General features: G+C 39.2%; 1 protein-coding gene across 5 annotated transcripts in view; it reads left to right on the top strand.

The window, feature by feature from the left end:
- The window catches only part of LOC149233054 (G protein alpha subunit 1), a 318,543-nt gene that overhangs the window by 127,814 nt on the left and 166,825 nt on the right, over positions 1-23,904 (top strand). The window lies entirely within an intron of this gene.

Here is a 23,904-nt window from a genome sequence, read left to right as displayed (position 1 = left end):
CCCTATTACCCCCATATTGTTATTTCTGTGCCCCATAGAATCCCTCTATTGTTATTTTTGTGGCTTTATATTATTATTGTTAGGTCGGCTGGATTATATTGTGACTCCTTAGACTCCTATATATAGAAAAGAGGTTTTGTCATTTGTATCATCCAAGAATTGTTCATTTATGTAATGTAAAGGAGGTTGCCCCCTCGAAGAGGCTGAATTCTAAGGCGTGGATCTCTCTTTTCTATCTTTTTGTGAGCTGGTTTCATAACATTTGGTATCAGAACTTTGGATTCTAGGGTTTCGCTGTTCCAAACAGGTCATCGTGGCATTTTCGCTATAACTTCTTTTCTGTGACGTTTCAGAAGTCGCAAAAAAAACCCATTTGAGAAGAAATCGCGCTAAACCTTGGGTCCGAATTTTAGAGCTTTTCGCGCGATATTTGCGGAGATATGATTTGAGGAAGTTGGTCTTTTTGCAGACTCCTGAATTACATTCAAAACAGGTGACCTGGGGAAAATCATCATAACTTTCTCTCTGGGTATCGGATTGAAATTTCGTAAGAAGGTACAGAAAGAGGACAGACTGTAGTTTCTTGTGTGTGTGTTTCAGATTCAAAGGTTGAAACAGTGACTCGTGGCACGTCGTACAAGTTCGCTCTACTGAACCAGTCTAAAAGCAAGTCACTGTGGGAGATTTCACATAACTCTTCCTTGGAGAATCCAATTTGGCTCAGACTTGTGGAATTGGAAAGAGGACGTAGAAGGCTACTACAGGTAGCAATTTCAGAATTGGATGATCCGAAATTACAGAGATACATCAGATTCAATATCAGGCTTCTATAAAGTGAAAAAGGTGTGTAGTTTTTTTTTAAATTTTTGTGTAAGCTTGGTTTAACGGAATTCAAAGGGCATAGTAAAGGATTATTATCGGTAACTAATGCCCCGAGGAAAGAAAATGCAAACACCTAGTAAGGAACCTGAAAGCTCTAGCATGACTCATGAAGAAGAGGAAGAAATGCTACATGATATATCAAAATTACAAGAACAAGTGCAACAAATGTCACGCTCACAAAAGTTAACAGAAGCTAAGATAAGTGGCGTGGAATCTAAGATAAATGGCGTGGAATCTAAGATAAAGGGCATGGAAGTTAAGATGGAGGATTCGATGGCAGATTTGAAGACAGACATGGAAGAATTGAAGAAGTTGCTACAAGAAAGGGTCACTAATGGTGAAAAGGTAGTAAAGGAAACTCATGATGAGAACAAAAGAAATGTTAATCATGATTCCATAGACGCTAATGTTGGATCGAAGAATCACCATATTCCAAAAATCGATATGAGGAAGTTTGATGGCAAGGATCCCGCCACATGGATATTACAGATGGAGCAATTCTTCGATCTCAATAATGTGCAAAACGCACAAAAGGTACGTATGGCAACTGTATATTTGGAACCAAATCAGTTTGTATGGTATCAATGGCTTTGCTCTCGTAAACAATTTATCACTTGGGCAATTTTTATGGAAGAATTGATAGCACATTATGAAGATACAAAAAGCAACACTTTTTTTTAGCCAATTGATAAGTCTCAAACAAAAGGGTTCAGTAATGGAGCACATTGAGGAGTTCCAAAAATTGAACATAAGGGTAAAAGATATTCCAGAGGAGCATAGGATTGATGTGTTCATAGGGTCTTTAAAGGATAATATCCAACATGATGTTCGCCTTTGGGAACCTGATTCATTAGAGAAGGCATTCAGGTTAGCAAGAAAAATGGAAAGCAAAATTATGGCAACCAGGAAGCATACCACTCACAACTATAAAGACGGAAGTGTTGTTGCCCCTAGTCTTCCACAACCTATAAGGTTGACACCACAACAATTGGAAGAAAAAAGAGCAAAAGGGCTTTGTTACAGTTGTGATAGCAAATACACTAAAGGTCATAAGTGTGCTGAGAAGAAATTATTCTACATAGATTGTGAAGAGGAAGAAGAAAAGGAGCAAGAAAGGTCAAAAGAAGAAGATATACTACAGGAACAAAGCCTAGATGAAGAACAAATAAATCCGACCATATCTTGTAATGCATTGGCGGGAATTACCACTCCTCAAACCATCAAGATAGAAAGACAAATCAAGAAGAAAAAGGTAATAGTGTTGATTGATTCAGGAAGCACCCACAATTTTATTCATTGTAGGGTAGCAAAAGAATTGAATTGCTTCCTATATCCAGCACCAGAGTGTCAAGTGATGATTGCAAATGGAGGAACAATAAATTGCTCTGGAAAGTGCCATAATATCAAGCTATCCATGGGAGAATATGTATTGACTAGCCCAATGCTTTCCATTCCAATGGGAGGTGCTGATGTTGTACTAGGAGTCCAATGGCTACAATCCTTGGGTACAATAGCTTTTAATTTTCAAGAACTTTTCATCAAATTTTCTACGGAAGGAAAGGAAGTTGAATTAAGGGGTATTGCAGGGAAACCAGGAAAGATAATCAGCTCTAATGGCATGACAAAGCTTCTTAAAAAGGAGCAAAGAGGTGTAATTGCACAATTATGTTCGCTAGATGTTTCCACATTGGAATCATCTATTTCTCCAGATCTCCAAAATGTCCTGGACAATCATTCCAAGGTATTTGAGACTCCCAAAGGTCTCCCACCTATGCGTGATCATGATCATGCTATTCATCTGATTCCAGGAAGTGTTCCTCCAAACATCAGGCCGTACAGATATCCCTATGCCCAAAAAAGTGAAATTGAACGTATGGTTGCAGAAATGCTAGAGGCTGGTATAATTCAACCAAGTCAAAGTTCTTTCTTAGCTCCAGTAGTATTGGTGCACAAGAAGGATGGATCATGGCGCATGTGTCCGGATTATAGGGAGCTCAACAAGCTCACTATTAAAGATAAGTTCCCCATTCCTGTTATTGATGAATTATTGGATGAATTGCATGGATCAATTTACTTCACCAAGTTGGATCTTCGTTCGGGATATCATCAAATCAGAATGAAGATTGAAGACATTCCGAAAACGGCATTTAGAACTCATGAGGGTCATTATGAATTTTTGGTCATGCCTTTTGGCCTTACCAATGCACCTTCAACATTTCAAGGTTTGATGAATTCAATTTTCAAACCATTCCTTAGAAAATTTGTGTTAGTATTTTTTGATGATATACTAATCTACAGCAAGTCTTGGAAGGATCATGTTGAACATGTTGACAGGGTGCTACAACTATTGGAGGAGAAACAATTATATGCAAAAAGATCCAAATGTTTCTTTGGAGTCCAGGAGGTGGAATATTTGGGTCATATTGTATCTCATGAAGGAGTTAAGGTAGACCCTAGCAAAATTAAAGCCATTAAGGAATGGAAAATCCCCACATCCATAAAGCATCTGCGAGGATTTCTTGGGTTGACAGGGTATTATCGCAAGTTTGTTAAGAATTATGGGAGAATAGCAGCACCTCTAACAACATTATTGAAGAAAGATTCATTTTCATGGACTCCGGAAGCAACAAAGGCCTTTGAACATCTTAAAGAGGCAATGTGCCAAGCACCGGTCTTAGCTACGCCGAACTTCACAAAAACCTTTATTGTGGAATGTGATGCTTCAGGAAATGGAATTGGTGCTGTTTTAATGCAAGATGAAAGACCCATTGCTTTTGAAAGTCGTCCAATCAAGGGAAAGTTTTTAAGCAAAGCTATTTATGAGAAGGAAATGTTGGCAATACTCCATGCACTTAAGAAATGGCGACCCTACCTAATGGGAAGACACTTCAAGGTAAAAACGGATCATGATAGCCTTAAATACTTTTTAGAACAAAGATTATCCTCTGAAGAGCAACAAAAGTGGGTCACAAAGATGTTGGGTTATGACTTTGAAATCATCTACAAAAAAGGGAAACAAAATGTGGTGGCAGATGCACTCTCAAGAAAGGATGAGGATGTGGAAGCATTGTTGTGTGCCATTTCTATTATCCAACCAGATTGGATAAATGAAGCAAGGGAGGAATGGAAGAATGACGAAGAAGTGTGGGCACTTATTCGAAAGCTACAACAAGATTCCAGTACTTCTGATACATTTAGCTGGCAAAATGATTCGTTATGGTACAAAGATCGCTTATACCTCTGTAAGAATTCCCAGCTAAAACAAAAGATTCTTATGGAATTGCACACTTCTCCCTTAGGAGGGCACTCAGGATTTTTAAAAACTTACCACAGGGTTAAGAAGGAATTTTTTTGGGATGGCCTTAAATCAGATATTCAAAAGTTTGTGGCGGAATGTTTGGTTTGCCAGCAAAATAAAGTTGAAACAATTAAGACACCGGGTCTATTACAACCTTTATCCATTCCAAGCCAACGTTGGGAGGAGGTTTCAATGGATTTTATCACAGGTTTACCCAAGTCTGAGGGAAAGAGTGTCATCATGGTGGTAGTTGACAGACTTACCAAGTATGCACACTTTTGTGCATTATCACATCCATTTAAAGCCAGTACAGTTTCTACTGCATTTATGGAAACAGTTCAAAAGCTACATGGAAACCCAAAGATTATTGTAAGTGACAGAGATCCCATTTTCACTGGAAATTTTTGGACAGAATTATTTTCTTGTCTTGGTACTCAGTTAGCTCATAGCTCATCTTATCATCCTCAATCTGATGGGCAAACTGAGATAGTAAACAAATGTTTGGAAGGATATCTTCGTTGCTTTGTATCTGATAAACAGACACAATGGGTCAAATGGTTGCCTCTGGCTGAATGGTGGTATAACACTTCCTTCCATACAGCAACAAAAATGACCCCATTTATGGCACTTTATGGGTATCAACCACCATCCATCACATCATATTTAAGAGAAAATTCTAAGGTTCAGGCAGTGGAACATCACATCGAACATCAACAACAAGTCCTCCAACTCTTAAAGGATAACCTCGTGTTGGCACAAAATAGAATGAAACAACAGGCAGATCAACATCGCAGTGAAAGAAGTTTTGATGTAGGTGGCTACAACCATATAAACAGATGTCCCTAAAGCAAGCTAAGAAGGATAATAAATTATCACCAAAGTATTATGGTCCGTACAAGGTGTTGCAAAAGATTGGTACTATGGCATACAAATTGGAGCTTCCTGTAGCTTCTCGATTGCACCCAGTTTTCCATGTTTCATGTTTAAATAAGGTTATAGGTGACAAGCTCCCAATTCAAACAATATTGCCAGAACTTGACGAGGAAGGAAAAATTATATTGGAACCGGAAGCAGTCACAGAAACAAGAACTCGACAGCTACGAAATCGATCAATTTCAGAGTATCTTATCAAGTGGAAGAACTTATCCGCTGAAGATTCCGCATGGGAGGATGAGAATTTTATGCAGAAGTATCCAGAACTACTCAAGCGTTGAGGACAACACTTTTTTGAAGGAGAGGGGCATGTTGGGTCCCTATAATACTAGTGATTACCCCATTACTATTGTAGTTATACCCCTTATTTATATTGTTGTGCCCCTATTACCCCCATATTGTTATTTCTGTACCCCATAGAATCCCTCTATTGTTATTTTTGTGGCTTTATATTATTATTGTTAGGTCGGCTGGATTATATTGTGACTCCTTAGACTCCTATATATAGAAACGAGGTTTTGTCATTTGTATCATCCAAGAATTGTTCATTTATGTAATGTAAAGGAGGTTGCCCTCTCGAAGAGGCTGAATTCTAAGGCGTTGATCTATCTTTTCTATCTTTTCTTGAGCTGGTTTCATAACAGTGCGACAACGACTCAGATCGGGGGCTGTCACTTTGATCCCCGACCTCTCCGTTCTGGCTGTCTCCCAACATCAGGCTATGGGGTAGTCCCTATGAAAAATAGAAATGCAAGACTCGTTGGCAACTGACAAGTCTAGGAGACACGGTTGAATGGCCTAGCCACTTGGTTGAGTTTAGCAAGTTAAGGATAAGATTTAATTATCGATGAAACCAGTGCCTTATGGAGCCAAATTACTTGCTTTTAATTCAATTAAAAACCAAATGAGCGGATGAACAACCGCTGATTAAATGCTTAACTATCCTATATGCAATTCAAATACTATGACCTAGGTGTGATGCAAGAATCTTGATTACTTTTAATTAGATGCCTAATCTAGGTGTATCCTTCCTCTTACTATTTTGAAGCTAGTCTCTAGAGTAGGTTGTGAAAAAGAGGCCTAGGGGAAGCAAGCAGAGGCTTGATTAACGATACCTCCCCTTAGGTACTAGCCACCCAGTGCCTCCAGCGCTACAAAGACTATGGCTCCAACGACTGCAAGGTCACTGTGTTAACCACTAAAAAGGTGTTAGGCTCCTCAAGCTAGATGATGAAGGTTGTCCTATTCTCTATCAACCAAGATTATGCTTGGAGGTAAGTTATTAATGCAAGGCTAATCTTAGGAATGTGATGCAAGGTGATTGAGTGCTTTCTTAAGGTGAGATTACTTCAATGTTCCTTTAAGTACTTAGTTATGATTTACTTCAAGTTAAGATATCAAGTACTTATCAATGCTTAGATAGGTAATCTCAATCACAAGACAAGTGTTTAAGTTCAATAGCGCCAACAAGAGATAAAATTGGTCGATATAGATTACCAATATGCTCGAGATAAAGCTATCATCCTCAAAGCTATTAACCAAGAAATGATGATAATGATCCACAAAGTGCCAATGATAATCCAAAAGAGACAATAAGAATGTATTTGTTCTTAGCCAATAACTCTCTAAAATTAGCTTCTTCAATGTTAACAAGACAATTATTAAGAGATATGCAATTAGATCCACCAACTCTCAAGCCAAGAACACTTAGATCTTAGATGCGAATGTCACAATGATTACTAATTAGATTCTCAATTAGCCAAGATCATAAATTGCTCAAGAGACATTCAATGATATTCTTTAAACACAATTGGAACAAGACACTTTAATGCCAATGAGAGTGATAGATACAATTGGAATTCCCAAGAGATGCAACAGAAGATACCAAAATAACTTAAATCATTCAATTAGATTTAACTGGATTATGAGATTAAGTGCTTTAGGGAGTGAACCAATTAGTGCAAATTTGGAATTATGGAACTTCACAAGACAACCAACGTTAGATATTTTACCAAAAAGCAACTTGATGTAATAGAATCTTATGTTACTTATGTTCTAATGTTATCCAAATGACATTAATGAGCAATTAGGACCGCAGTGAGATGATTTAGGACAGCAGTAAGTTAGATTACTTTTAGAGCACTTTAGATGCACAATGTGAGATGCCAATTGCAAGTGAAATAAACCACTATCAAAACTACTTTCAAATCACCAATTTCTCAACGCATTAGGTATTTTGATGGTGCAAATTTGACTCTTATATCAGACCTATGATGCAGAGATGACAGTCACCGAAACTTGTAAATTCATGCTAAATGATAAATGCCCAATTTATCCAATTGACTTATCAATACATTAGACAATGTGTGAGTTGATTTTATGTCAATTTAATGTGTCTTTTACCACTGTTGTGAGAATTTAACCTTGCTGTAGCAAAACAGTGAGTGTTAGAGGGTTTAGAGATCAAACCCTTGAGCCCTTTGGGCTTGGAGATGGCTAGTCTTCTAGTCCAAAATTTCTCCAATAAATATGCCACCTGAAAACACAAAAAATTGGCCAAATTCTCTGCAAAACACATCAATATTAGTTTCAGAAATCGAATGATAACCCACGGTGAGGAAAAGAGGCAAATGAGGCAAGAGACGAGGGAAAATGAAGGGGTTGGAGGGGGGCAGCAAGCATCTTAGAGGCTGTGGCTAAGGAAGAGGCCTAACTTAGGCCTGCATTAGGGTGAGAAGAGCCCACAGGGTCTGCAGTAAGCCCATCAAGGGCTGTGGTTTGGGAAGGAAGGCTGCTGTGAGGCAGTGAGGAAGAGGGAAATGAGAGGGAGAAAAAGGGCAGTGACAAGCAAAAGAAAGGAGATAGAGGGATAAGGGAAGGCTGAGAGCAGATGGAGGAGGATGGAGGGCAGGAGAGGCTAGAAAAAGGCCACGACAAGGTGATAGAAGGCAGGCCGAGGGGATGGGAAGGCAAGGGAAGGCCCTTAGAGCCTACGGACAGGCCTAAGAGGCCAAGAAGGGGCTGCCACAAGGCCTGTTAGGCCTGCGGCCAAGGAGAAAAGCCCCTAGGGCTTGACGGCTAGGGCTTTAAGGCCCATGACTAGGGAAAGAAGAGAAAAAGAGGGTTGCGGCTAGGCTTGGAGGCAGACGCTGGGCCAGGAGGCCCTAAAATATTTGGAACCTTTGCCAAAAAAGCTTCAGGTCTTCAAATTTGTTTAATCAAAGCAAAATTCCTTGCTAGCCCTGCAAAAATTTTAGAGACTAGATCTTACCCTCAAGTGCCTAGATCCAACTCAAACCCGACAAATCTTCTTGAATCTCACCTGCATAAATGAAAAAACAAGTGCCCAAAACCCCAATATATACAAAATTTTAAAATAAATTCCCAAACCCCAAATAGTTGCAAAACAAGGCTTAGAAGAAATATATTTACAAAAAATATTTTACAAAAGAAAAATAATTTACAAATGTATTTACAAATATACAATGCTTGAAAAGATTTTTTGAGAGTAATTTTTTATGATAATAACAATAGCTTGATGCATTTCGACAGATAGATGTTAACCACAGTCTTAGCAAAGTAAGAAAATCACATAAATATCCTGGTGCACAAACAGGGTCAGCTTGTGCCCATAGTCTGTGACAGTGTTGCAGGAAGCGCCCCCCCCGGATCCTAGGCCCGAAGCGCGCCCCGTACGGAAGCGCCCCCGGAAGCGCGCTTTGGCCTTTTTAATGCGCTTCCTGGAAATTAGGAAGCTCCAGCCCCGAAGCGCGCTTCGGATGGCGCTTCGGGCCTCCGAAGCACAGCGCTTCGGGCCAGGAAGCGTGCGCTTCACGCAGCGCTTCGGAGCGCTTCCTCCAAAACCGCGCGCCCAAGGGAAAAAAACCTCATTTTTTTAATTTTTTTTTAAAGTTAAGTTAGCATTGAGGGGGTGGGTTAGGGTGAGGTTAGAGTGAGGTTAATGTGAGGAATGAAAAGAATAAAGCCCCCATTCATTCCTCATTTTCTCACTTTGAGTTTATGAGAGTTGGAGAAGAGAAGAGAGGAGAGGAGAAGAGAAGAGAGGAAAAGAGAGGAGAGCTTGGAGGAGTGAAGAAGGAAGAGCAAGGAGAAGGAGGAGGAGCTTGGAGCAAGAGCTTGGAGGACTTCATCTACAAGAGCTGAAGAGGTAAGTTCAAACCCCAAACTCCCTTATTTTTTGTGACAATTTTTTTGTATTTTTCTCCTCCCTCTCCTACTCTTTCCCATTGTTTCTACTTGCTCCTTTATTTACAGGTTGTCCACCACCTATATCCATATTCCAAGATGGTGTTCTTTTGGCTTCTATGTATCATTCCACTCTTGGTTTTAATGATGGCAAGGGTGAGGAATAGAAGGGAAGAAACAGAAGAGGACATTGGTGATGGTCCTAATAGTAGTGACCCAATGTATGATGAGGAGGAAGGGTTTGAAGAGGAAGGGGATGAACTTGAAGGGGACACTGAAACACAAGATGGGAAAGCTACATCAACACCCTTGTGGAACTATGTGACCAAACTTGATGGGGGAAAGGGTGGTGGATCTTACAAATTTGTGTGCCCTCATGGTTGTCATGGAGGAAAACCATATTGTGGTTCATATACCCGTCTGAGGAGGCATCTTTGTGGGGTGCTGGACAGTGATGAAAAAAAGGGTTCTGTGGGGGTACAAATTTGCCCAAACATTTCAACTGAAGAAAGAAGAAAATACATCCAAATAGAGATGGCTGCACAACAAAAAAACAAGAAACAAAAAACTCATTCTGAATCAAGTGCAACCTCTAAATTTGGTAGTTGCTCATCTCCTCATGGTACTTCTGCAAGCTCTGGAGGTAGAAGAACAATAGGGGATTTCCTTAATGTTGCTGGGAGGGATGATGTGGATGGAAAGATAATCCGTTTTCTTTGTGCTTGCGGTGTACCATTCAATGTGCTTCGCTCTCCCTATTGGCATGAAATGGTAAAGGCCATCAATGAAGCCCCAAAAGGATACAAGGCCCCCAACTATGAGAAAGCTAGAACAATGTTATTAGAAAGAGAAAAAGCTAAGGTTCAAAGAGCTTTGACACGTTTTACAAATGAGTGGGTAGATTCTGGGGTATCCATTGTATCAGATGGGTGGACAAATATTAGAAACCAACATTTGATAAATGTTCTTGGTGTTTCTTCTAGTGGTTCAGTATTTATTGCATGTCATGACTCCTCCTCCATCACTGCATCAGCAAAAAACATTGCAGATCTCCTATTGAAATCAATCAAAGATGTTGGTCCGAATAATGTGGTTCAAGTGATCACAGATAATGCAGCAAATTGTAAGGCAGCAGGAAAAATTATTGAGCGTACTCATCCACACATCTTTTGGTCTGGGTGCCTGGTTCACACATTGAACCTTTTGATGCATGATATTGTGAAACACAAAGATTGTGGGTGGATTGCTGAGGTTTACAGGAAAGGGAAGCAGCTCATTAAATTCATCACAGGGCATACAAGGGTAAACTACTTCTATGGCACTTACTCCAAGTTGCAATTGCTTAAAATTGCAAAGACAAGATTTGCTAGTTATTACCTCACCTTTAGGCGGCTAGTGAGGGTGAGAAGCTTTAACTAATCTGGTGTGTGCTGAAACATGGGATGAAATTAACACTGACACAGATGGTGCTAATGCAGTCAAGGACACTGTTCTTGACAGTTACTTTTGGTCACAGGTTAAATATGTTTTGCAATTCACCAAACCAATTTATTACATGATCAAGTTTGCAGATTCAGATCGACCAGTAATTGGGGAGGTGTATGAGCAAATGGATAGCATGTTGGGGCAGATTAAAGACATTGTTGAGCCTAGAGATACCACCTTGTACAATTATATTCGTGTAGAGGTGCAAAACCGATGGGAAATGCTAAATATTCCATTGCATGCATTAGCATATGTTTTGACACCTAAATACTATCATCCATCATGGCTTTCAACACCAGCACCTGGGGGGGGAAGCAGGAGAAAACCACACCAAGATAAAGAGGTTCACGAAAAATATATGGCTGCATTGAGTAAATTAATCCCTGATGAGGAGGACGCTGCATTGGTACGGAGACAGGTGAGCAACTATACGCTCAACACTGGTCCATTTGGGAGCATGCATGCAATTAAAGATCGAGAGACTTTTTCTGCTCTTGAGTGGTGGAACATGCATGGAGGGGGTACTCCACTTCTACAGAGTTTGGCATTGCGGGTGCTATCACAGGTGGTAAACACTTCTTCTGCAGAGAGGTGTTGGAGCTCTTATTCTTTCATCCACAGTGTTAAAAGGAACAGGTTGAGTTTAGACCGGGCAGAGAGCTTGGTTTATGTTCATTACAACTTGCGATTGTTGTCCCATTACTGTGAAGATGCGAAGTCTAATAAAGACTTGTTGATTTGGGACAAGAATCCAGAGGAGCCCAATTTGGAGGATGGATTGTTGCGACTAGAGCAATTAGAGGATGCTCTTTTCCAGGTATGTCCATTGTGGTATTAATTTTCCAATTTTCCCTTATAAAGCATTTCTCTAATTCATGTTTTTAATTTTTTTGTTAACTAGTGTTTTTTTTTTTGCATGAATTTTTTGAGCGATTCTAGGATGATGATGACCGTGTTGATATGCCACCACCCCCATCTGGTCCCTTGGTTCCTAGGTTCCATGGTTCAACACCAACAGCAGGGGGTTCTTCTTCATCAGTTTTAGTGCCACGACTTCCACAGGCACCATCTTCTTCATTGCCACCACGTGGAGGCCCGCCACCACGTTCTATTCGTGGTGGAAGGAGGAGAGATTAGTAGATATATTCACAATCTACTACTTTTTGTCATAGATTACTCATTAGACTTGTAGACTTGTGAATTTGAATTTTGAACCTTTTTGGCTTGGCGGTGACCAAGTGACATATTTTGTAAACATTATTATTTGAATTTTGGACATGACAAATGTTGACAGTTGCTCACTTGCTAGATAAATCATAATATGCTCTATGTTTTATGTTTTATAATATGCTTAAATGTTTTATGTTTTATAATATGCTTAAAAATTTGATGTATGTTTGTAATAGCTAGAATATAGATGATTGTTGTACATACTAGTAACTACAATGGAATCATGGATGCCATATCTATCTTGATTTATGCAAAAATATGCATGTTTTCATGTCTTCTACAATTAATTTGGTATTTGGGATGTTTGTTTTGAGTATAAATGCAAAAAAATATAAATATATATATATATATATAGCAGACGCTTCCGCGGACGCTTCGCTTCTTAGATTTTTGGAAAATGACGCTTCCGCGCTCCCGCTTCCGCTTCCGCGCTTCCGCTTCGCTCCCGCTTCGTGCAACATTGGTCTGTGAACTTGGAGCCCAAGGTTCGGGGAACCATCAAACTCTATATATTTCTTAAGAGAAGGTTGTCAGATCATACAATGAATCAGATCACCTAAGATAAACCCACAACTTACCAATAAAATGGTCCTATCATCTACAAATGAAATAACAATTCATATAATATTGAAGCACAATATAGGAAAGCACATACCCAACATGTACCACAAATCAATGAGACAAAGACACCATTAACTAAATCCCAAAGACTTTTATTATGAATTTCAAACGTTCCCAGCAGAACAATGGCTTCACACCAACATTACAAAATTACGTTTAGACCAGAGTTACCATCATTGTGACTTGAGAAGCAAATGGGTTCTAATTTATAGATAAGTCCTTCAAGTGAAAAATAACGGCTAGTTGGCTTGACCTCTTTCAAAATAATCTTGACCGTCGATAAATACTTGATCAACTTCTAATTTTTGCCATCGAATATATTTATTTTTGTGGAATTTTCGAACTTCTCATTAAAACCATTTTTTATTAATCCAAAAATAATTATTTTGGATTAATTTTCTAAAAAATTGAATTTGACTCAACCACTAAGGCCCAATTGCTCATTTTCTTAAAATATCCATTTTTGCCTTGGTGGGGGGACCTCCAAGAATTAACTAATTTGAACCCACGAATTTTTTGGTCATTTTCCACTTGGAGAAATTAATTTCTCTAGAATTAATTGTTTGACTCTAAATTAATTAATTTTCTGGCTTAGGATTTAATTTTTATTTTGCCAAAAAAATTAATTAACTGACAATTGAGAGAATTAATTATTTTTCCACCCTCAAATATTTTAGCCATGGTGTCTGATTGCAAGGGACCATGCACTAAAATATTTCTACAATTCAACCCTCAAATGGGGAATACCCATTCGTTATAGACCCTCATAATTTTTACCCAATTCTGTGACACAATATGATCGAGTAGACCAAGTGATCTATAATAAAATAATTTAGCCATATAGCTTAAATTATTCCCAAATTACTTTTACAATAGACTTGACTAAGAACACTAGGATTGACCTGAGACTTCGACAATAAATTCCACCCTAGTTTTGAGGTTAAGTTGGAGGGAAAAACTCTGCTAATTATCCATGTTTAGAAACACACATAGATTGGTGAGACGAAAAACCTCCTAGGATGAAATTCGTTGCCAAAATCATAGGCTTACCTAGGTTTTTACATAATTAAACGGTCGTACTAGCATCATTTACATTACACTTTGTAGAAATTGGGTTTACAATAACATGAACTGGTTGGCTGATGATTCTGAACTTTTAAAATTTTTTGTACTGCTTCCTTGGACTTGTGACAAAATAGGTGCAACATGACCTACTCTTGTGGTTGCTTGTTCGACATTAATAAAATTATCTTATGTTATCTTATCAGGAGTATGCTACTTTGTAAAGTTCTATTTTAATTGTTTTCCTCCCTTATTCAAAATCATAGTGAAGAATTTACAATACAATAACCATAAAATAGGACATCTCAGTGGTATGCTACTAGGCTTATCTAAAGATCATTGGCTAAAGTCATAGTGTAGTTTTATTTTTATCATTTCATTTTCGACACATTATCTTGTATATTTTGTGTTCTCTATTTTGTTTTCGATTGTCCTTGTGTGTACCCAACAAACAGGGGTCCATATTTTTGCTCATGGCTGAGTTTATGTCATATGTTTGGATCCAAGTGTCTTTATTGTGACTGGAAGTGTTTTTAGCACCATACCAGATAAGTATAGGCCTATTTGAGGTAGTGAGTTTTAGTGCAAGAGATGGGAAAATAGTGTATGTGATGATTGTTCCCACCACCTTGTGGGTGATATCCCCAGGAGAATTTTTTCTCCATGATGAGCCTCAACTGACAGCCAACAACCTCTTCATGCTTCCTACTAGCTCGTTATGCCTTTTCTTTGCCACCTGAGCTAGCCATGTGGTTCTTCACCCACTTGTATTGATAGTAAGTTTGAAGGTGGGTCTCCCGTATCTAAAGGCATGTCTTGTCATTTCATAATTGAGTATTGAGTTTACTTAACATGGATACCTATGCGTATGGATTGATAGGGGGATTTGGCAGAAAGAGTGGGCTTAGTTTGTACTCTTGTCTCCTTGATCTCTTTTGGTTGTTACCCTTGGATCTTAGTCCAGTGGGATCTCCTTTATTGGCCATTTGGTTCTAGGGTGGTACTACTTGGGAAACCCCGACTTTGGGTGTGTGGTCCCGCTCCTTTACCCACACATACTGCTCCCTTTCCACTCACTATACCATAGGGCTAGCCTCCCTATCCTCTTTGCCCCCACCTTGGGTCAGGCCTAGAATGATGTCCTAGAGGTTGAAGCAACTAAAAAAAGAAGAAAAAACATAATTGGCCACATTTAACAGGAAATTGTACCACAAAATGCAAAAGATGGCCAGGACAAAAATAACTAGCACGTGGGCAAACACTGACACATAAGCTCTACCCCATCCATGGCCATCACCTTGGTTCCTCCTCTATCATTCAAGAACCCATGGTTGTCCCAACCCCCAGAGGGCGATGAACCGCCCTTCCTCAAAAGGGGTAATCACTGCTATATTATACACATCATGCTTTTGTCCTTTGAGCCCCTAGCAGTTAGTTAAAGAAAGTTCATAAAAGGCAAAAGACATATTAAGAAGGGTGGAAAAATCATTGTTTGGGCACCTCATGTACTATGACTGCTCCCTTCTATATATTATATACCTAGGTGTGGGCTTCCCCTTGTCTAATTACCCCTATGCTCCATTATGTGGCCCAGGGCTGCCCCTCTCATTCCCTATTCCATCTCACCTATTTGTCACTTGCCACCCTCATTAGAAGGGCATACCTTGGACATATTATCCCCTTTAAGGGCTAAAATCACCTAATAAGGTACTTGGCTAACCCCCTTTGGAGTTTGGAGACACTAGCACATGCCAAAGCCCACTATGGAAGAGCATGCCATTATGAAGTGCCCACTTTGTTATCCATGGTTTGTAAGCTCCTTTACTCGATTATTATAATGACTTATTGTACTAGAAGCTTAGGGGATGCATTTGATCTTATGTAAGATTGTAGGTGGTTTCCATTTGGGTTTGGCTTCCCTATATGGGATTTTGACCCCCATAGGTCCACATTGGCACATGTAGGGTGTGCATAGAGAGCCATGGGTCTCCATAGCAACAGACATCACTCCACAGATCTTCATGGATGTTCAGAGACTACTAGCTATCCACTTTTGGGATGATGGTGACATGATTTGTACACTATGCCCAACAGGTCCCCATAGGAGCCCCACACTCTTGGTAGGTGTCCGAGAACTTGTACGTGTGAAAATTCGAAAATCCTCACGTGAATCAACTGCTACAACAACTGGTTAAACTTCTCCTATCTGTTAATTACTGAAACAAATTATGTACTATTTCCTACAACAAATATCGAAGCTAATACAACTGCAACCTTCACTTAATTAATTAATTTGCCCAAAAAAAGAACAGAACAATAGAGAAAAATCCACACAAGTGACACAATATTTTTTGGACAAATGTCCCCGTAAAACCAAATGCGGGAAACCCGGTGCAACAACTCTTAGGGTTTTATATTATTAAGCATTAGTTTTTGAATACAACTCTGGATGCCCTTCCGACAATCCAGTTACAAAGAAAATAAACTGTAGAAAAACTTAGTGAGATTACCTCACTCTACTCGACAAGTCTAGGCTGTTCCGACAGCGGAATCAACTGTCCTCGGCTATCTCTGCGCTAGCTATGCGTAGGCCTCAAAAGGCTCTACGTCAGCTCAACTGGGAAATGTTTGCCCTCTGGGGCAGTTTCCAGCCCTCCCAACTCAGAAATGTTAGCTCCCTCAACAAACTCAGACTTTTGCGCTGAAGACTGCACAACTTCTGCGTGAACTCTCTTGGCGCAACGTCAAGCTTTGCGTGGGCCCCTTTTGGCCCAACGTCAACCCGTCTTGGGTTTGCACTGCCTCCTCCTGGTGTTTCTCTACCTCTCTATTGCGTATCCTGGGTCCTGGAGAAGATACTCCAACCCAACTATCCCTGCCCCTCAGTGCAACAACTCACTATCAAAATTCTTCCAACAACTCCTCTACTTCAGAAAATCGAACTTCTGAACTCTCTGTGTGTCTTTCCAAATGACCCTCAAGCCTCCTTAAATAATCTCCTCGTTGACATTCAATGGCCCAGATTTGAAGTTAATCAGTGGCTAAGATCATTTCTGCTTGATCCTTGTCTTTCTAGAAGTTACACCCACACTTTATATTAATATCCTTTAATTATTTTATTTTCCAAACTTTAGACTTAGGTTCCCTTTAAAAATAATTAACTATTTTAATAATTGTTTTTGTGTGAATTTCCAAAAATGTTTTCTGAGTTCTTTGGAATACAAGTGCCTAAGCCTCCCTACAAAATTTGAGACTTAGAGCATATCCGATGCTACTAGAAATCAACACTCCCTGCTGGGTGATTTAATTCTCTGTTAAATCCCTATTATTTAATTGTCAACCCGGGGGTTTCGTAAAACTTAGAAGCAAACCAAAATATATGGGATCTTAGATGCAACTATAATTAACTTTAGGGAATGCAATTATAAACTAATTAGAAGTGCATATTATAAATATAAAATTTAACTAAGTAATTTCTAATTCATTATGTAATAAGCAGGAGAAGTGGCTCCTAACTTAGGAGAACTAGATTTGTTCTTCTTCTAGAATACTATTTCATGAACAGAGATAAAAAACTATTAATGGACAATAGCTTAAGATACACAAACAAATAATAGAAGAGACTCATAACTAAGGAGGTCCTTGATGTTCTTCATTACAAATTCATTCATCATTAATTCTATTGTTGGAAAACTGGAAATTCAAAAAATCACTTGAAACTAGAAGAAGAGAATGAATTTCAATTATTACCCATATCAAATGGAAGAGAGCCTAACTTAGACCCTTGTTTGTCTTTTCATATGCTGATAAGATTTAAACTAAAATTCATTCATTAATAATGAAAAATCTTCAAACATCTAAGTAATTAAATGAAAATAAATTCTATAATGAAATAAAATGTTTCTTGGTCCTTTTAGAGTGAGTTCAATTCTCTTAAGAACAAAGTGACAAACTATTCCGTAAATTCATATACTACATTAAGACAATTTATATCTAAACTATAGAAAGAAAACTTTATTCTATTCCATCATAGTTAGGATACATGCTCCAGGAGTCCTCCCTTTGGAATGGAGGAGGTACTCCTATTTATACAAAAATGTAAGAAACTAACTCATTAATGGAGATCCACTAATCCCTCCTAGATCCACAAATCCTTCATATGCTTACAACCAATATGAGACACATATTCCTTTATCCATGATTTTTCTCTATGAGATATGCTTGACCCCTATCCCAAATCTACTTCAAATGTTCAAGAGAATTCGAATTTGAGTCTTGGAGGCCACATAAGAGTATCTTGGAACCTTCCAAATCACCTACACATGTCACCAAACCCATTCCATCTTTAGGTATAAGCAAATACATGTTATTTTTCTAACTTTTAATCATAAATTCACTTTAAATACATAAAATAAATAACTTTGGAAAATGAAAATATGAACCCATATGGTAATGGAAATACAGTGATAATGTGATGAAATGTGGTGACAAAATGAAGATAAAGGTTAAAATGGAGTGAAAGTGTATGTTGATTTGGCAGCCCAACGCTCCCTGTTAGCGAGGAATGTGTTGTAGTAATGTCTTCAATTTGAAGCATCACACTGATTTCATAACATCGTCCTCTGCGCTGCTGATGTTTGAAATGCTGTCCACCAATCACTGCGCAAACGTTGCATTTGTACTGCTATTGACCCTATCGCTCTCAATAATGCATCCGTACTGCAACTCCCTCTGAAATTTTGCATCTGTGCTGCTGCTGGCACTGCTACTGCCAACTCCCACTACACTGCAAACTACTGCTGCCACTGCATTAGCAACGGAAAAACATCCCAAATCACTGAACTAATTGTGTTCATTATGATACCATGTGAATCTTGGAGCCTGACTGTTGCTAATCTTTGTACTGACCCTCTGAATCTACTGCGCTACTGCTGACCTTTGCACTATGCCATCTGCACTGCTGCAAAGTCATCTCTGCGCTGTTCAGTCTCTAGCGCTCCTAGCCACTGTAACTATCTCTCCGACACTCCTTGACACCATCCGACACTAGTCCATCCTGCTACCACAAAATTGATCTCTGATTGTAGGGTATTGATCCAAGAGGTGGGATCCTCAATGATCCTGCCCATCTGTAGCTCTTTCGAACTACAACTCCAAATCAACCCACCTCCTTCTTGGAGGTATCTTGGCTTTTGTGGTGAACTCCTCCTCGATCTTCGTGGGCACAACCTTCAGATTGTGCTTCTCATCCTTGTCCTTCTTCCTTGGAGGACATTGAGTTGCGTAGTGACCCATCTCACCACACCTGAAGCAATTTATCTTCGAGAGGTCCTTCTTACGTCTCCGCTGCTCCTACTGTCCCTTCGATGCAAGGGCTGTATTATCCTCCTCCTCCTTGGGCTTCGACCCACTACTGCTGCTTCTGTCAAGCTTGGACTTGACCAAGTCTATCCACCGCTCTTCTTGTTTGAGAGCTGCCCACACCTTATCCTAATTCGGCAAAGCCGCCCTGCCCAGGATACTCTGGACAAAGACTTGCCGCTCATCTGAGACAAAATTAAGGGCCAGTCTAACCAACTCTGAGTTTTGAGGTGTATACCGCACAACAGATAACTCATCACGGGTCTCCTGAAGCTTTGTGAGTAATGGATCCACACGCTCCCCCTTCTGTATCTGAATAGATCTCAGCTTCTTTAAGTACATCTTCCGTTACTTGGAAGATCCCTAATATAACGTAGACAATGCGTCCCACATCTCCTTAGCAGTCCCTCTGCGAGCGATGTGACAGACCACATGATCCTTCACTCTATCGAGGATCATTCTTTTCGCCTTCGCCATCTCAGCTCGATACTTCTTTAGTGGATCTGGATCTGCTGGTTCAACCACCATGCTGTCGACATATGTTCTGAGGGCATGCTCATCTAGAAGGAAAGACATTCTAGTCTTTCAGATGACATAGTTGGATGCTCCGTCCAACCTATCCTGATCTCTCAAGTCACTGGTTGCCATCTCTGCCACAAATGTCGAAAATATCCCCTCTGGTTCTTACTGCTGCTACTCAACCAATAAGAAAACATACTTCTTGGCGGGAAGTCTTATTGAGGAAGAAATTCCCTCAACTGTGCTTCTTCCTAAACGGCCTGTAAAAAAGATTGCGTCCCACTAGCTTCTCTTCACGCTGAGGCTTCAACGTTGCTCCCTCTGCCCTGGCAAACTTTTGAATTGGGGGTGCTTTCTCTCTGTCGACTCGCTCAAAGAGAGATTGCCTCGAAAATCAACCCTCTAGCTAGGACTGCGCAAACCATCTAGGGTTTCGAACTCCTGCCTCCTGCAACTTTTTCGATCTCCCACTTTTGCTCAACGCCAGGTTCTCTGGCACTATTCTTCTTGCTTCACCTGCAATGCTCTGATTCCATGTGAAAATTCGAGCCTCACCCGAATCAACTACTGCAACAATTGATTAAACTTCTCCTATCTGTTAATTACTGAAACAAATTATTTATTGTTTCCTACAACAAATATCGAAGCGAACATAGATCGAATCCACAACCATATAATTCAAAGTCATTGATGGTTAAGATTATATCTCAACATCACTTGAGATCAATGATTGAGATTCTTCTTTTTCACTAATGGAAATAACCTTTACATTTCATTAGATTAACTCACATTATATTATAAAAGTCAATTACTTTAATTGTTAAAGTAATTGCTAAGGTTAAGGGTCAATTAGATGACTTCCACACGTCTAGAGTCTAGACACTTAGACTTGTGCACAAGTACTTGCTTGATGCTACAAACATCAACAAAAGGCATCGATAATGTAGCTATGATTAAGGTCTCACAGGGTTTATTTAATGTGAAATCAAGCGCTTGGATGTTTGTAACAACTTTTTTTACGAAAAGGCCCGTAGTGCCTTCAAATTTGTGACTGTAGGATACCAGAGCTTGGTGCGTTCAGGTAATGGATGCCATGTATTGATTTGGTTAACAGATTTGACTGGTCAAATCTACAGGGATCAAATGACACAAAAACTTTTGGCAAAGGAAAGGTGTCGATAGGCCTAGACTATTGGAAATGACAGAATGGTAGAGCTCAAAGCGACAGAAGCATTTTATAGCATTTTTGGGTGGTAAAGGTCAGGGCGGTGGCATCGATATCACTGTTGGACTGCAAAGTATATTAAAGGATAAGTGTGGTATTTCATTTTATTAAAATAATACAGATATAAATACATGTCTATGACCTTTGGATTCAACTTCCAAGGTCCCTTGGATTCCCAATGACAGTTCATATTCCTTCACCATAACCTTAACGGATTAGGTGTCTAATACATTGGAACAACCCCCTTCTTTGGGAGATCCACATGTTGAAAAGTGTAACTAGGTTCGGTCTTCATAATTGACATGTCTAATTGTGATTTTATGTAATAAATTGATGAAAAGAAGAAAAAGAAAATTATTATTGTAATGCTTGTCTCATGGGTTTCGTGAGCAAGGAATTTTATTTTAGTGATGGCTCCCATTGCGAGCCTTTAGGATTAAGTCATATAGTCATAAAAGTCAAATTGAGTCTATGTCATGTAAGAAGGACCCTTCTTGGTCATGTTACATTTGATATGAGTCATTTAATAGGTATGAAAAGCCCTCCAAGACAAGCATAAGACCTTTCCTTGATGTTAGCTACAAGATAGAATTAATTATCTCCTCCAACAGACATGTCGGCTCACCCTCTTCATGTCGGCTAATTTGAGGGGGAAACCACTATATATATGCAACTCAGCCTTAGTTCAGATCACCGAAAATTTCGTAGCAGTACAAGTCTATAGTTTGAAGTGCAAAAGGGTAAAAGGAAGAGCCTCCCAACCAACAAAGTAACAAAAGAGAAGAGAAAAGTTCTTAAGGGTGTTTTGGGACTGTTTTAAGGACAAAAAAACTTCAATACATGAAGTCTATTGTAGCAGTAAAGGAGAAGTTTGTTGCAACAGTGAAGGAGAAGTTTGTTGCCGCAGTGAAGGCTGAAAGCAAGTCTCTTGCAGTGGAAGTCGAGGAGAAGTGCAGTGCTCCTAAGAAGCCGAAGTGGAAGAAGGTCTAGTCAAGAAGGCAGAATTTCTAAAGTAGTAGGAAGCCAAGGTTGAAGAAGAAGAAGGAGCTGATGGTTGATTATCATTGACTAAGGATCTTGTGTCTTGGTCTTGGAGTGGCAAATAGGTCAAGGGTCTTGGTCTTGGTATTTGTTAATTGGAATCTCTATAAGAAGAATTTGTTCGGGTTTTCCTCTCAAAGAGTGAGGTTTTGGCCTTGGCTGATAGCCTATCTTGTGTCTCTTATCTCTTTATGGTTTATGCATTGGTAGTTGTTTGATGAAGAAGAACACTAATAACCTAAGTAAAAGAAGATCCTAATTTAAAGAAGTAAAAATCATTCATAAGCAGTTACTAATAGAAGAGAAATCACTTAATTGCTATGCCCCAGATTTCTCAACATGGTATCAGAGCTAAGGTGACTAAGTCAAGGAAGATCATCTTATCAAGGGACACTCAAGGATCAAATCTCATTGAAGGCATCAAAGGAAAGATCATCTTGAAGTCAAAGGAAGCATCATAATCCTAGATCAAAGAAGTCTACAAAGAAGTATTGGGTTCATTGTCATGAGGGAGAAGGCAAAAACCCTACATCTACTCAATTAAAGTGTTTTGAAGACTATTCATCCAAAGGAAGCTAGATCAAAAGGTAGTGTCGTCTCACTCTCTATGGGATCAAGCATGATTCTTGAAGAAAATTACCGTCATTAAGGAGAAGTTTTCTATCCTCTATATCATCATCAAGCAACAAGAAGAAGGAGCTTCCTATCAAGTAAGTATATTTATTTCCACATCTGAATCTGTCAAAATGTCCTTTTGCAAGGAAAGCAACAAATTGGTTGGGGCTTCAAACTATCTTGCATGGAAGAAAAGGACAAATCTGAATCTGATTGAAAATGAGGTTATGAAACATGTCAAAGGTTCTATCACTAAACCAAGAAAGGAAGATGCTCAAGCTCTTGCCAGGTATATGAAAGGGGAAGTTAGGGCTCAAAGAATTCTCATAGTATCCACCAAGGATCCCATCATCCCATATGTATCTAAACTCGAAATTTCATTTTTTTTTTATGAGAAACTGGTAGAGTTGTATTCTGTAAGCACTGTTGGAGAAGTCATCTCGTTAAGGCAAGAACTCTACAAGATGAAGATGTCTAGGGAAGATGGAATAGCCTCATACTTTATGAGGATATCTAAGATCTGTGATCAACTACAAGATCTAGGAGAAGTCATGTCTAATAGTGAAATGACTAGAGTTGTATTAAATGCACTGCTGGAGGAGTGGCGTAACTTTACTTCAGGTATTTAGGGGAAGAAAGAAGAAACTCCATTCCCGGATTTATTGTCACTATGCAAGATTGAAGAATCTATACTAAAGGCCAAATTCGATGTGGGAGCAGGTGAGAAAAATCAAGCTTATGCTACAATGACAAGAAGAAAGGGACAATTTGGAAAGTTTGGTCTTCAGAAAAAGAAGAATAACATGTCTAAAATACATTGCTATGGGTGTCAAGAATATGGGCACTATAGGAGAGATTGTCCTAAGATCAAGAAGGACAATAACAAAAGAGGAAGAGAAGAAGCTCACATTACCAAAGAAGTGGAAAAAGTTGAAAAGAAGAAATCCAAGGAGGAAGTAATAGATCTCCACTATTGGGATTGTTTTCCTCACATAAGTTCTTTTCAAATTCCTAAGTATTCTAAGATATGACTATCATTATTCACTAAGTAAAATAATGGGATGCATCGAGGCATCATAGAAGCATTGAAAGCAAGAGCTCGGGACATCATCATAGAGAAGTATGAAAGACGAATAAATTTATGGAAGTCAAGGATATAGCTCTTGGGAATGTCATTGGAAACAAAAGTGGAAAGGTCATCTAGTACAAGGTTCATCATACATCTGTCAAATGGAAACATTTGCTGATGGGGATACTTTAGATCCTCAAGATTCTCTGATGGAATCTTCATTGAAAGGTTCACCAATCATGAGTGGAAGCAAGTGTTTCATCAAGAATGTCAAACTTGTGGAATTTATGGGATGATGACATAAAAGTGAAGCAAATCAAGGGATTGAAGCTCTTTCAATCAAGGAAGTTGCTGCAG

This window comes from Pinus tabuliformis, chromosome J, assembly GCF_031772625.1.
Source record: "Pinus tabuliformis cultivar Carrire ecotype Pingquan chromosome J, CPIR1, whole genome shotgun sequence".
In the NCBI taxonomy this organism is placed as follows: Eukaryota; Viridiplantae; Streptophyta; class Pinopsida; order Pinales; family Pinaceae; genus Pinus; species Pinus tabuliformis.
The sequence above is the reverse complement of the archived record's forward strand: the minus strand, read 5'-3'. Positions and strand labels throughout refer to the sequence as shown.